Source organism: Bombyx mori, chromosome 28 (assembly GCF_030269925.1).
Source record: "Bombyx mori chromosome 28, ASM3026992v2".
Lineage (NCBI taxonomy): Eukaryota > Metazoa > Arthropoda > Insecta > Lepidoptera > Bombycidae > Bombyx > Bombyx mori.
The window spans coordinates 9156810-9169122 of NC_085134.1; the positions used below are offsets into that span (position 1 = coordinate 9156810).

The following is a 12313-nucleotide window of genomic DNA, read 5'->3' on the forward strand; positions in this document are numbered from 1 at the left end:
TTTGATAAAAAAACAACTTCCTTTTTTATTGAAGCCCTTGTTAATTTACGTACATTTATATCATATTTAATTAAATATGTTATAACATAATTTTACATATAACTAATTTAAAATATTAAAAACGGAATTTATATAACAAACTACTTTTGAGGGTAGTATGACTTGTGAAAGTGCTGAAGTCGCTTATTCACTGGTTTTGTTAGTTGCCATAAAATGGCTGCTTTTGGGCAAGGAGATTCAGTTATTATCGGACCGCTGCGGAAGAAGGACTTCTAAATTGTTGTGAACTATTCTGGTTGAGGTAGTGCTGTCCGTATACAATTGGGAACTTCACTTATTGGCGGACCACTGTGGAAGGAAGATCATTATCATCATCGTCTCATTGACAAAGTGAGGACTGTACAAATTTTGGCAAATACTTATTCAGGTAATTACTGTCCAATGGATATTAGTTATGTTATGTTATTATGCAGTGGACTGATAAGATGAAAATCCTTCCAAAACCCGTGAAGTGAGGTTTTGGTAAGGAGTGCGTGTGGCAAGCCTCAGTTCGCGAACTATGGGAACAGCTGTCAAGGCTTTAATAAACAAGGATTCGACATGAAAATATTGCTATATTTAAATTATTGCTTAGATTGGTGGACGAGATCATGGCCCACCTGGTGTTAAGCGGTTACCGGAGCCTGTAGACATCTACAACTTACATGCCGCCATTCACATTGAGACAAAAGTTCTAAGGTCTCAGTTTTTTTGGACAGTACAACGGCTGCCCCGCCTCTAACTAAAACGCATTACTGCTTCACGGCAGCAATAAGCAGGGCGGTGGTGGGCTCTCGGGGTAGTTTCCATCTTCCTTGCAATGTGACCGAAGTATTCAAGAACTCTGCGAAGACACTCGGATGAAAGCGGCGAAGAGATTTTGAGTTCTCGCAAAATTGAGGCGTTAGTTCGATATGCTGTCCACTGAATACAGAGCATCTTTTTTCAGCATCACATCTCAAAAACGTCAACGCGTTAAAGGTCATCAGCTTTCAGTGGCTAAATCATTAAACACTGTTAAAAACCTTATAAGAGTTGATGTGAGATCAAGCACTCAGCGGTAGGTAGTGACTTGGCTGTTCTCCTGATATTGGGGATTTTCATGAGCGATGATTTTCACTTACTCCCAAGGGGACTGTATTGTCATCTGCCTACAAACAACGTAAAAAGAAACTATTATTTCTCGCCCAGCCTCTTAAAGCCCACTATGAACGACCACTCCTCTTTAAATAACTTCTGTTTTAAACGTGTCATCGGCGGTCTTTTGTACTGAGTTTGCATTACTGCATTAGATATCAACTCAAGTACTGGTGATTGTGATTCGTTGTCCACTATCATCGGTGAGATAAGCAACTTCTTATAGAAGCTACAATGGTATTCGTAAAATGTTCATTATGTCGTTAAAATGTCAACACAACCTCAACAGCTGTCGTGGAAACATCCGATGAATTTACGAAAAAGTATTTCATTGTAATTCCATTGAAGCCTTATATAATAAATTAAATTCTGTGGCCTGTTTCAGCAAACAAAACCGCCCCCAGCACCACATGAAGTAATAGATGAAAAAACAAAAAGGATATTGGAGTCGGCGCTTTTCTAAAATCACATCTGCGTGATAACTGAAAGAAATGAAATTCCCGACGTCACACAAACTCGGCATGAAGATCGGTCGTGATTTGAATATTTCAGGACTGTTCATATAGTGTAAGTTGTGTTAGTTCGAGAAATCTGTATGTATCGAAGGGAAATTCGACACAATAACGCGTATTTCCTATCCGTTTTTGGCCCATATTGTGATATATTTTTTAGTAACGCTAGCAATCAAGTTAATGTGGTTTGTGTAATTTCAATAATATAGAATCAATCTGTTGTTGTTGAATATGACGACTGAATGTTATAGGATCCTAATGTATAGGGTACCATAGAGCCCCTACTACGTGTATGCTACTCACCTCGATACGTGGAGTCACGTTCTTATATACATTCGTGTTATATAACTCTTAGAATGTGAACTAAAAATAGGCATTGGTTATGTACGAAATAATTATTGATGATTGGAATCTGGGGCTGCACCCGGCATAGTGACATCAGCATGGACGCGTCACATAATACGAACACATTGTGTGTCTTATCCTTTACGCCAGGATTATTTTGCATAACCCAATTACAGCAGTTTAACAAACTATTATCTTCAAGATCCTCTGACCTAAATCCTTTCAAATTTCCAACCAAAATCGTCCGCCGACCGGAGATCTTCAATTAATTGAATAATAAAATGCTCCTTGAAAAATAAACCAGTTAGGAATCCATTTTCACGTAAAGAAATAAGAATGCACCTCTCCTAATACGTTATTACAATATCTCCTTACGAGATATCCTTTCCTTTTTGCCACGTACCATCCGGCTATGGAATGAGCTCCCCTCCACGGTGTTTCCCGAGCGCTATGACATGTCCTTCTTCAACCAAGGCTTGTGGAGAGATTAAATGGTAGGCAGCGGCTTGGCTCTGCCCCTGGCATTGCTGAAGTCCATGGGCGACGGTAACCACTCACCATCAGGTGGGCCGTATGCTCGTCTGCCTACAAGGGCAATAACAAATAAACAAAAAGATACCAACGAAAATTCCAATTCGACCGCTTTAGAAAAATGCGTGAAGTTCACAATACCAAACTAAATCTATTAGATATCTATTGTGATGGTGTATGTACTGATTTTTGTTTGTTCTGACCTGATTGGACAGATGAACTCTCTTAATTAATTTTGAACAAAACTCTACAGTAAACTAAATGATAACAATACGCGATGTTCTGTATTCTCTAATTGAAGCCGGTGACCAGAAGATTTTCTTATGTGGCTATTAGAGATAATAATATTCGTCTGATACAGGTACTGGCTGCTCACGCTTACTTCCAAATTCACCTACATCGTGTTTACCGGAGGAAACCGGTGATAAGGGTGTCACTAATATGGCAGTGGCTGAGTGCATCGTGTTCTGACTCGATAGGCTGCTTCTGATCCCGAAATACGAGCGGTGTATCTTGGCGACCTGACGAACTGTCATTACCGCCAACGACACCGTTGGTCAAACATCCTTGAGGTGGACGCACCACTGACCACTTTTTACTCCCTATTTGTTTCCTGGAGAGGGCTGGAAGTGCCGGAGAGTCGTTCAGTGGGTGGTTTGTGCACCCCTCATTCAAGGACTTCGCCAATTAGCATAATGTCAATCGTCCATATTTAGATGTTCAATCTTAACAGCAATGTTATTGTTCAAACTGGAACGCAATCCGCTATGTATCCTCCTTGCTTCGGTTTCCTCAATGCTGAGTTACCACCACCTCGCACCAAGAGTCTATTTTGAATCACTCTACGCCATTTTTTCCGCCAAGTGTAGAGCATCGTTGACTGTTGTGTCGAGGTTAGTGCAGATCTGGTCAGTTCAACGTTTCGGCCCTCTACCTCGTGGTCTTTTTCCGCCTACTTTGTCGTGACCATTAGCTATGTATGCAGACATATGTACATATACGCATTTCTCTAGAAAAATTGCTAGCAGCCCGCAGGTTTTTGAGACATTACTGTTGCATCGCTCCATACGAATACACCAGGCGTTTTATCCTTAAGCCATCCTTATTGTACTGTAAAAACTGAGACGTAAGAACTATTATCTCAAGGTAGGTGACGGCATTTACATTGTTGCAGACGGATGAGACAGGATTTGCAAAACCAAATTAAATGTTGCTATTTTCCGAAACCAAAAACTAATAGTTTTAAACTAGCGCAACCAATTGTAGATGTCTATGGGCTCCGGTAACCACTTAACGTGAGGTGAGCCATGAGCTAGTCCACCTAAGCAATAAATAAAAAATTCAGGGCTAGCGTTTAATACGACACAGTCATGGTCTCAAAATAGGATGGCAATGGTAAGAGACTTAACTCCTTCATTCGTAAAATCAAAAATAAAACTATATTTCGGACGTGCTGTTGATATAAAATACTTCTTTCTTGTTGATCAATGAGCGCCGGCTATCAATTCAAATTATAATATAAAATTCAATCAGGCCAGTGACTCTTATCAAATTTTCAAAACGATTAGATTAGGTAACTCCCCTGGGTCATTACCCTATTATTCTGAATTTCGAAATGCTCAGGACTTAACAGATAAGAAAGGACATACTGTATATTGGTGATATTATTATCTTACTGTGGTTCAAGTATTTTTTTTATTATTATATAGCTATATACAGCACCCGTATGTGTTTACTTGCAAAAGGATAAGACGCTCTGTGCATTTAGTAATATTGTGTTAGGCCGGTGTTCTAATATCGCATACAGGTTTTTTTTAATTTTTTTATTGCCTTTTTAGGCAGACGAGCGTACGGCCCACCTGATGGTAAGTGGTTACCGTCGCCCATGGACTTCAGCAATGCCAGGAGTAGAGCCAAGCCGCTGCCTACTGCTTATTATTGTTCTGATGAAAAACGTACTTAAATTATGTTCACGCATGACTTCCACAATAAATGAATAACATAGTGTAATAAAAATCGAACCCGCGCAATGCAAATGTAATATTTTGCGTAACTCTGGTCGTAGGGCTTGTGAGTCCGCACGGGTATTTCCGTCAAGAAGCCGTAATATGTACATCTTTTTGAGATGCAAATTAAAATGTTTTCGTGCATTCCAGTTTCAGTTGGGAATCTCAGCTCCGAAATACATGTTTTGACATATCATAAGTTATAGCATACCACGAAAAAAGCCAAATAAAAACAAGAAATATTTTTATATCCAGTTCAATGCCTCGATATTGTGTAGTTACAAGTAACATAATAATATATCTGTCAAAAAAGCCAGTACTTTCGAAATAAACGAGACCTTCATACTTGTGGAACTGGACATAATGGTCTCCTCCGCCATTGTCCCTTTTGAAGGCTCTTCACAAGCCCTTATGAAGGTTCAATTCTGGTAAAGATATAGCGAAACTAAATATAAATATACTGTAGCATTATTTTGCTTTCAAGACATACATTAAGTCGTTGTGGCCCAAAGGATAAGACGTCCGGTGCATTCGTATCAAGCGACGCAACGGCGTTCGAATCCCGCAAGTAGGTACCATTTTTCTATATCTATACTAATATTATCTATACTTAATATTATAAAGAGGAAAGATTTGTTTGTTTGTTTGTTTCGAATAGGCTCCGAAACTACTGGACCGATTTGAAAAATTCTTTTTCCATTAGAAGCCGACATTGTCCCTGATGAACATAGGCTACTTTTTTTTTTTTTTAATTTTATTTTTTTGGTTTCATGTTTCTTTTAATGTTTCCGAAGCGAAGCGAGGGCGGGTCGCTAGTTTTAAATAAAATACTTAACACATGTTCACGATTGACTTTCACGGCTGAAGGATAAGATCGTGTTATAAAAATGAAAGTTGCATTATTATAATTCTCGTAATTACTGGTCGTAGGTGTGAGTCCGCACAGATAGGTGCCACCGCCCTGCCTACTTTTACCGTGAAACACTAATGTGTTTCGGGTTGAAGGGTGGTACAGCTGTTGTACTGTAAAAACGGTGACTTAATACTCTGGTCTCGAGTTGGGTGGCGACATTTTATATGTCTATGGGCTCCGGTGACTTCTTAAAACCAGGTGGGCCATGAGCTAGGAGGGAGGGTCTGCGGAGGGACTTCGGTTCCCTCTGTATTTTGTACCGTATGTTCCATGGGGAGTGCTCTGAGGAATTGTTCGAGATGATACCGGCATCTCGTTTTTACCATCGCACCGCCCGCCACCGGAGTAGAGTTCATCCATACTACCTGGAGCCACTGCGGTCATCCACAGTGCGTTTCCAGAGGTCTTTTTTGCCACGTACCATCCGGCTATGGAATGAGCTCTCCTCCACGGTGTTTCCCGAGCGCTATGACATGTCCTTCTTCAAACGAGGCTTGTGGAGAGTATTAAATGGTAGGCAGCGGCTTGGCTCTGCCCCTGGCATTGCTGAAGTCCATGGGCGACGGTAACCACTCACCATCAGGTGGGCCGTACGCTCGTCTGCCTACAAGGGCAATAAAAAATAAAAATAAAAAGCTAGTCCACCTAACTAAGCAATAATAAAACTATTGATCACAAGTGATTAGAGCCTTTTAAAGAAATTCGCAACTTTTAAGCCAGTGTCAACTGCTAAGATCACTATATACAAATAGAGTGTTAAAAATAATCTTTTTCATCATCCTATTGTCGGAAAGGTATTATTATCATCGAAAAGAGAACTCATCGTTCCTTTTAAACATACTTATTTTTTTCTTTATATTATTAGGGCTGTCTCACCCATGTAAATTGGAACGTATGCTTGTTAGCGACAGTAAGAGGCTGAGTAGAGTCGTACCTAGCTTGGTTGGTCTTACAATAGGCCATACTGGTAAATTTAGTTTTCAACGCAGTTTGGTTTAGTTCATACCTTTCTATTAGGGCTGCCTAACATCCCTTCTTGTTTACAATAAGGTGGAGTTTGCAGATCATAACCGAATCAGTGAGAATGGGAGAGAATAAGTTAAGAGTTCCACTAAAGCGGATTGTTAAAAAGATGTAGTAGGTACTGTCCACGCTCGGGGACAAATAATAAGTCGGTTTGTGGAAGTGACGTCATATATTTTAAATCCGACGATAGTAATTTGATAAAAAAATTGGGAATTATAATATGAATGCGCCCAAGTCGTGATTAAGTGAAAAATGCACAGATAATAAAGAAAAGTAGGAGCCAATAGAAGTATCGTTGCGCGCTGTGTAAGATTTGGAACAAGTACTAATAGTTTGATGAGATCGAGATCACGAGTGTACCTGCTCATTAATTGCCCAAATTAATTATTTAAGACCGTAAATCCTGCACCGTACCCAAACTAAATAAAAAAAAAAGGTGCGTGTACTTATGTATACGCGTAAGAAGTTATACTTTATTTTTATTAAATTTATTTCTTTTTTTTTTAAATATTGAATAATTAATAATAAATATTTAACGTTAATAATTTAATAATATTTAGTATGAATTATATTAAATAATAATTTTGTCATTTATATTACTAAAAAATGAATGCTACTAACACTTTTTCTTACGAGTGTACATACGCGAAAGTTCACCTGCGGCTATATTCAGACTCGCCAAGTTACGTCGGTCGTATTGTAATGAGCGATTTAGTGGGCAACTTCATTCTGTTGATTTTGTGTCACGGTGCGCGCGCATCGTAAAATTTCACTCTCATAAATTTTTCATAACGCGCCTAAAGAAGTATAGCTTCAAAAACATAATTATAAAGGAATAACCATATAAAACCAACATTAAAGACTTTGCTCAAATACCCAAAAACACAAAAGGTCATGTCGATCCGTAATTAAGTACCAAAAATAGAAGAAAAGTAAAATATTTCAGCGAGGACCAGAGTAGAAAGGCGTTACAATATCTTTTTATGTGTATCGTAAAAGTTAGATGGAAGTTACACCTTAAAATAAGGTGGGGTGCTCCCATAAGCAAAAGCGAATAAATTCAAAACTCGTATTTATATGTACAATATTTTTTTCTGCTTAGATGCATGAACTAATTCACGGTCTCCTTGTTGTTAAGTAATTTCCGAAGTCTATAGAAACCACAAAGTGTAATCATCGAACAACTGTCCCGAATTTCATACTTAAATTTTTTTTTTATGATTGAAGGATTACTGGTGGCCCGGAGGCCTTTCCAGTTTCACCAGGACAGGTGGGCGAGCAAAGGCTCAGCCAGGAGGGGTGGGATTTGCTAACAGCTACCCGAAAGCCTCCGAAGGAGACCTAACAGCTCAAGAGCAGCTGCTTCGCGAATGAATCTACTACCGGATCGGAATCGCGACCCGCTGAGAAGATCCGGCGAGAAACTCAGCGAGCTGATTCATGGGTTAGGTTGCACGGCGAACTCTTTGTCGAGTTCGACGAGTACGGTTACCACTTAAATCTATGACTGCATCCCGCCTGTAGAAATTCGGACCACACCCTTACCGCCGCTGTTTTGCATTAAAATTTAATAATACTCAGTGTATTTAATTCGTATTTATCTGTATATCATCGTAAAACTTTACGGTTTGAAGGCACAGCCCTTGTTATGTGCTTCGAAAAGTTTAAATGATCTTTCGCGAACGACGTGCAGCTTTTGAATACCGGAAGCTCACAAGGAAACTTTGCGCTTCAATATTTCGCTTATTGAAAACAATAACCGTTATTAGAACGATTTCTTTTTTAAAAATTGACTATGCCGATTTCTATTTTCTAACCATTGTATTAAGAATAATCTTGTATCTCAAAATTTTTTAGATCATTTTTAAGAGATCACTTTTCGGAACTGAGTGTCGTAAAATTCAAAATTATTATTACGTACGTCAAAAGAATAAGTTTTTTTCAAAGTAAATTGTTCAAGGTTTATTGTTCACGGAAGTCGTTTGTAAACATGTCAAGTACGTATTTACTCGTAATTGGAAAAACATTAGTACCTTTCTCGACGATTGGGAATTTTCACAGTAAATAGGTCCAGGTCGTATGTCTTCCATGAGATATAAAATTTTAACTACACATGAAAATTAGTATTTTGTCAGTTACTCGCGACCCAGAATGCGTCATTTCTAAATCTCTCACCGTGCTCAATAAAGTGATAAGACCTAGTAGTTGTAAACGTCTATGGGCCATAATACCAGATAGTTCTAGAATATTATTTTTCCTTTATTGCGTAGTTGGGGTGAGCTCATGGCCCACCTCGTGTAGAATGGTTACCGAAGCTCATAAATACTTTGAGAGATGAGATCGAACTAACAATTTTATTATATGATGTCCAGATAGCGGTACCTACTCGTGACGGCCCATCATACCCTCTACCACCAGAAAAACCCAGTTAGTCATCTCAAAAAAATTCTCCGATAAATCCCTTAGTCGCTTTTATGGCGCTCACAGGAAGAAATGAGACTGACAGATGTTAGGCTGACACCATACAGCCGTGAGCAAGTAGCTTCATTGCCATTTATTAAAACTAAACGAACTAATCTTTTAACTAATTTTAGCGGTAGGCAGCGGCTTGGCTCTGCTCCTGGCATTGCTGAAGTCCATGGGCGACGGTGACCACTTACCATCAGGTGGGCCGTACGCTCGTCTGCCTACAAAGGCACAAAATTCATCGCACTTCAATCTGTTAAATTCCAGTATTCATACGATGTTTTTATTAGTCAGACTTTTATATATTGCTTTTTGTCTAAAATAATAACCGAGATGAATTTTAATTTTCATTTTAATAGCGTTTTTGTTATACATTTCCCGTTCGCCTTTATTGCGGTTGACTCGGAGCCCTTAGGCATCATAACGTGAATTTCACTTTAACAGATGAGGACGAAGTCTAAATTGAAGTATCTGCTAAATTCCCTGCCCTCGGCCCTTTTAGATAAAAAAATGTGCACAATACGACATGAGTAGTGATGGAATATTAAATAACATTAAATCTTTTATATAAATTCTCATGTCACAATGTTAGTTACCATACTCCTCTGAAACGGTTTGACCGATTTTTATGAAATTTTATATGCATGTTCAGTAGGTCTGAGAATCGGCTACTATCTATTTTTCATACCACTAAGTGATAAGGGTTGTCCACCCCTAACATGAATTTTTATTTTTTGACATTTTTTGTTATAATGAGGCATTACCTAGGTATGTGGTTGAATGAGGTTTTGTTATTTTTATACTCCCTAATCGTTCACAGCGCTACATACCTCTTTCACTCATTTACCACATCCTTACACACTTACAATAAGTTACTTTTTTTTCTACACTAGAAATTCCCTAGAAATCTTATATATGGCAAAACAACGTTTGCCGGGTCAGCTAGTAATAACTAGAATAAATAATAAGCTATTACGTACGTTTAATTCACGGCTGCGCTACTTTGATTAAAAAGTCGATTTACAATAGCAAGAGTATAGCGATTTACAATAGAGCTTTAGCAGGAAAAAAAAAACGAACGGCCCGTACGCCAAAAAATCTATGATAACATTACACAAATTAAGCGCTTCAAGCGTTCAATCGGCTTTATTGGGACCTTTAGAACTTTTTTGTAAGACAACATAACATTAAGAAATCTCATAGTAATTATTTTGAATACGCCGGTTTTATCTGAATTGTTCTTCAAATCTTATTTTATACCATAAAAATTACGAATTTTTCCATTTAGTACTAAGTATAACAAGATCTCAGGATATTAGATCGCGTTGAAATAAGCAGCGCGTTTTCACCTCCTCTTCGCGTCGTTTTTTTTTTTTTTTTATGATTGAAAGATTACTGGTGTCCCGGAGGCCTTTCCAGCTTCACCAGGACAGGTGGGCGAGCAAAGGCTCAGCCAGGAGGGGTGGGATTTGCTAACAACTGCCCGAGCGCCTCCGAAGGAGACCTAACAGCTCAAGAGTAGCTGCTTCGCGAATGAATCTACTACCGGATCGGAATCGCACGAACCCGCTGAGAAGATCCGGCGAGAAACTTAGCGAGCTGATTCATGGGTTAGGTTGCACGGCGAACTCTTTGTCGAGTTCGACGAGTACGGTTACCGAGGTCCCTAAGCCTGCTCCTAGTGTTAGAGCTGAAGGCGTCTAATGCAAAGGTTATTGATCTGATGGATCCGTAAGGACGTGTCGTTTCCTCACTGCTGAGGGTCGTGACCATCATATTTTAACAGGATTTTACTCCTTATAATGTCCCTCCAGCGCCTCCGATCATGAAGGGCTTCGTGGAGTGGGATCTCCACAGTAGCGTTTTTACCAACTAGTATTAGAAATAGGTCAGGTTTAATTCAGACATCAGTGATGAAACCGAGGTATAGCAACACAGGAATTTATTACAATTAACTAACAATTAAATAACAATCGCTAATCAGAACTAAACAGAATACAATTTTATAGATGGCGAATGGCAATGTAGGCGGTCACATAAAGCAGTACTATCTGTCACATCAATTCTGGTAAAAATATAGCAAAAAATGACAAGTAAAACCACTAAGTAACAACATCTACATAGTTTTAAACCCATTTATAAATAGTCAAGGTAATTATATTATCACATGGGCCTGATTTCTTGGATTTTTATTTCATTATCCACACCAGTAAAATGAAGAGTCTCTGTAATATTCTAGAAAACCATAGAAATCGTATTCAGCGCCTAAGCTAAGCCTGTGAGCATGTTTTGCATATGTATATTATTGCTGTAGCTAAAAGAATTGTGGATGCAAGTGCCGATATAAAGTCACTTTGGCTCTTCAATTTCGGACATGACCTTGGAAACAAATACCCAGTGTTATGTAACTACTTAAGCCAAAACGTTTGGCTGCTTAATTACAAAAATAGATGATAACAGGACCAAAAATTGGAAGACTGGGACAGCCTAATTCACAGTTGTAGCTTGAACCTCGTATTTCAATACCCATACTGGCGGTACCCATGATGCCTATGGATTACTTAACTACTAAAAACCCATTTGTGCTGCGAACTCATTTACACGACTAAACAATAAAAAAGGTGATAGAAGGACTTTATTGATTTTGAAGAGATTTGAGTAGGAAAATTTAAGGTGATTTTTAGCATATATTAGATGATGAGAAAATAATAGTATGGTAGAAATAATATAGAATTATAGTGATAATGTTCCTTATCTATTTGTAAACTCCATATCCAAGTAAGCCCTGATTTGAATTCAGAAATTCGGGTATCATACCTTTTCAAACTAGAACTTACGGTTGCTTCGTAAATTTGGCATCAACGAGGTCTAGTGTGTGCCCTAATACTCATGACTGAAATTTGGGAGAAAGAGAATACCAATTAAGGTTGAACAAGTACGTGCGTACCAAGGAACGTACGTTTGAAGTCGTCGTGGCCTACAGGATAAGATGTTCCGGAGCATTCGTATGTAGCGATGCACCGATGTTCGAATCCCGCAGGCGGGTACCAATTTGTCTAATGAAATACGTACTCAACAAATGTTCACGATTGACTTCCGCGGTGAAGGAATAAAATCATGCAATAAAAATCAAATCCGCGTTAAAAAAAAAATAATTTGCGTAATCACTGGTGAAACCTCTTGGGAGTCCGCACGGGTAGGTACCACCACCCCGCCTATTTTCGCCGTGAAGCAGTAATGCGTTTCGGTTCGAAGGGTGTGGGGTAGCCGTTGTAACTATACTGAGACCTTAGAACTTATATCTCAAGGTGGGTGTGTCGCATTTACGTTGTAGATGT

General features: G+C 38.8%; 1 protein-coding gene across 1 annotated transcript in view; it reads left to right on the plus strand.

Annotated features, from left to right (window-relative positions):
* glv4-like (gloverin 4-like) overlaps window positions 1-12313 on the plus strand; it is a 223310-nt gene that overhangs the window by 17683 nt on the left and 193314 nt on the right. The gene's annotated exons all lie outside the window — the stretch shown is intronic.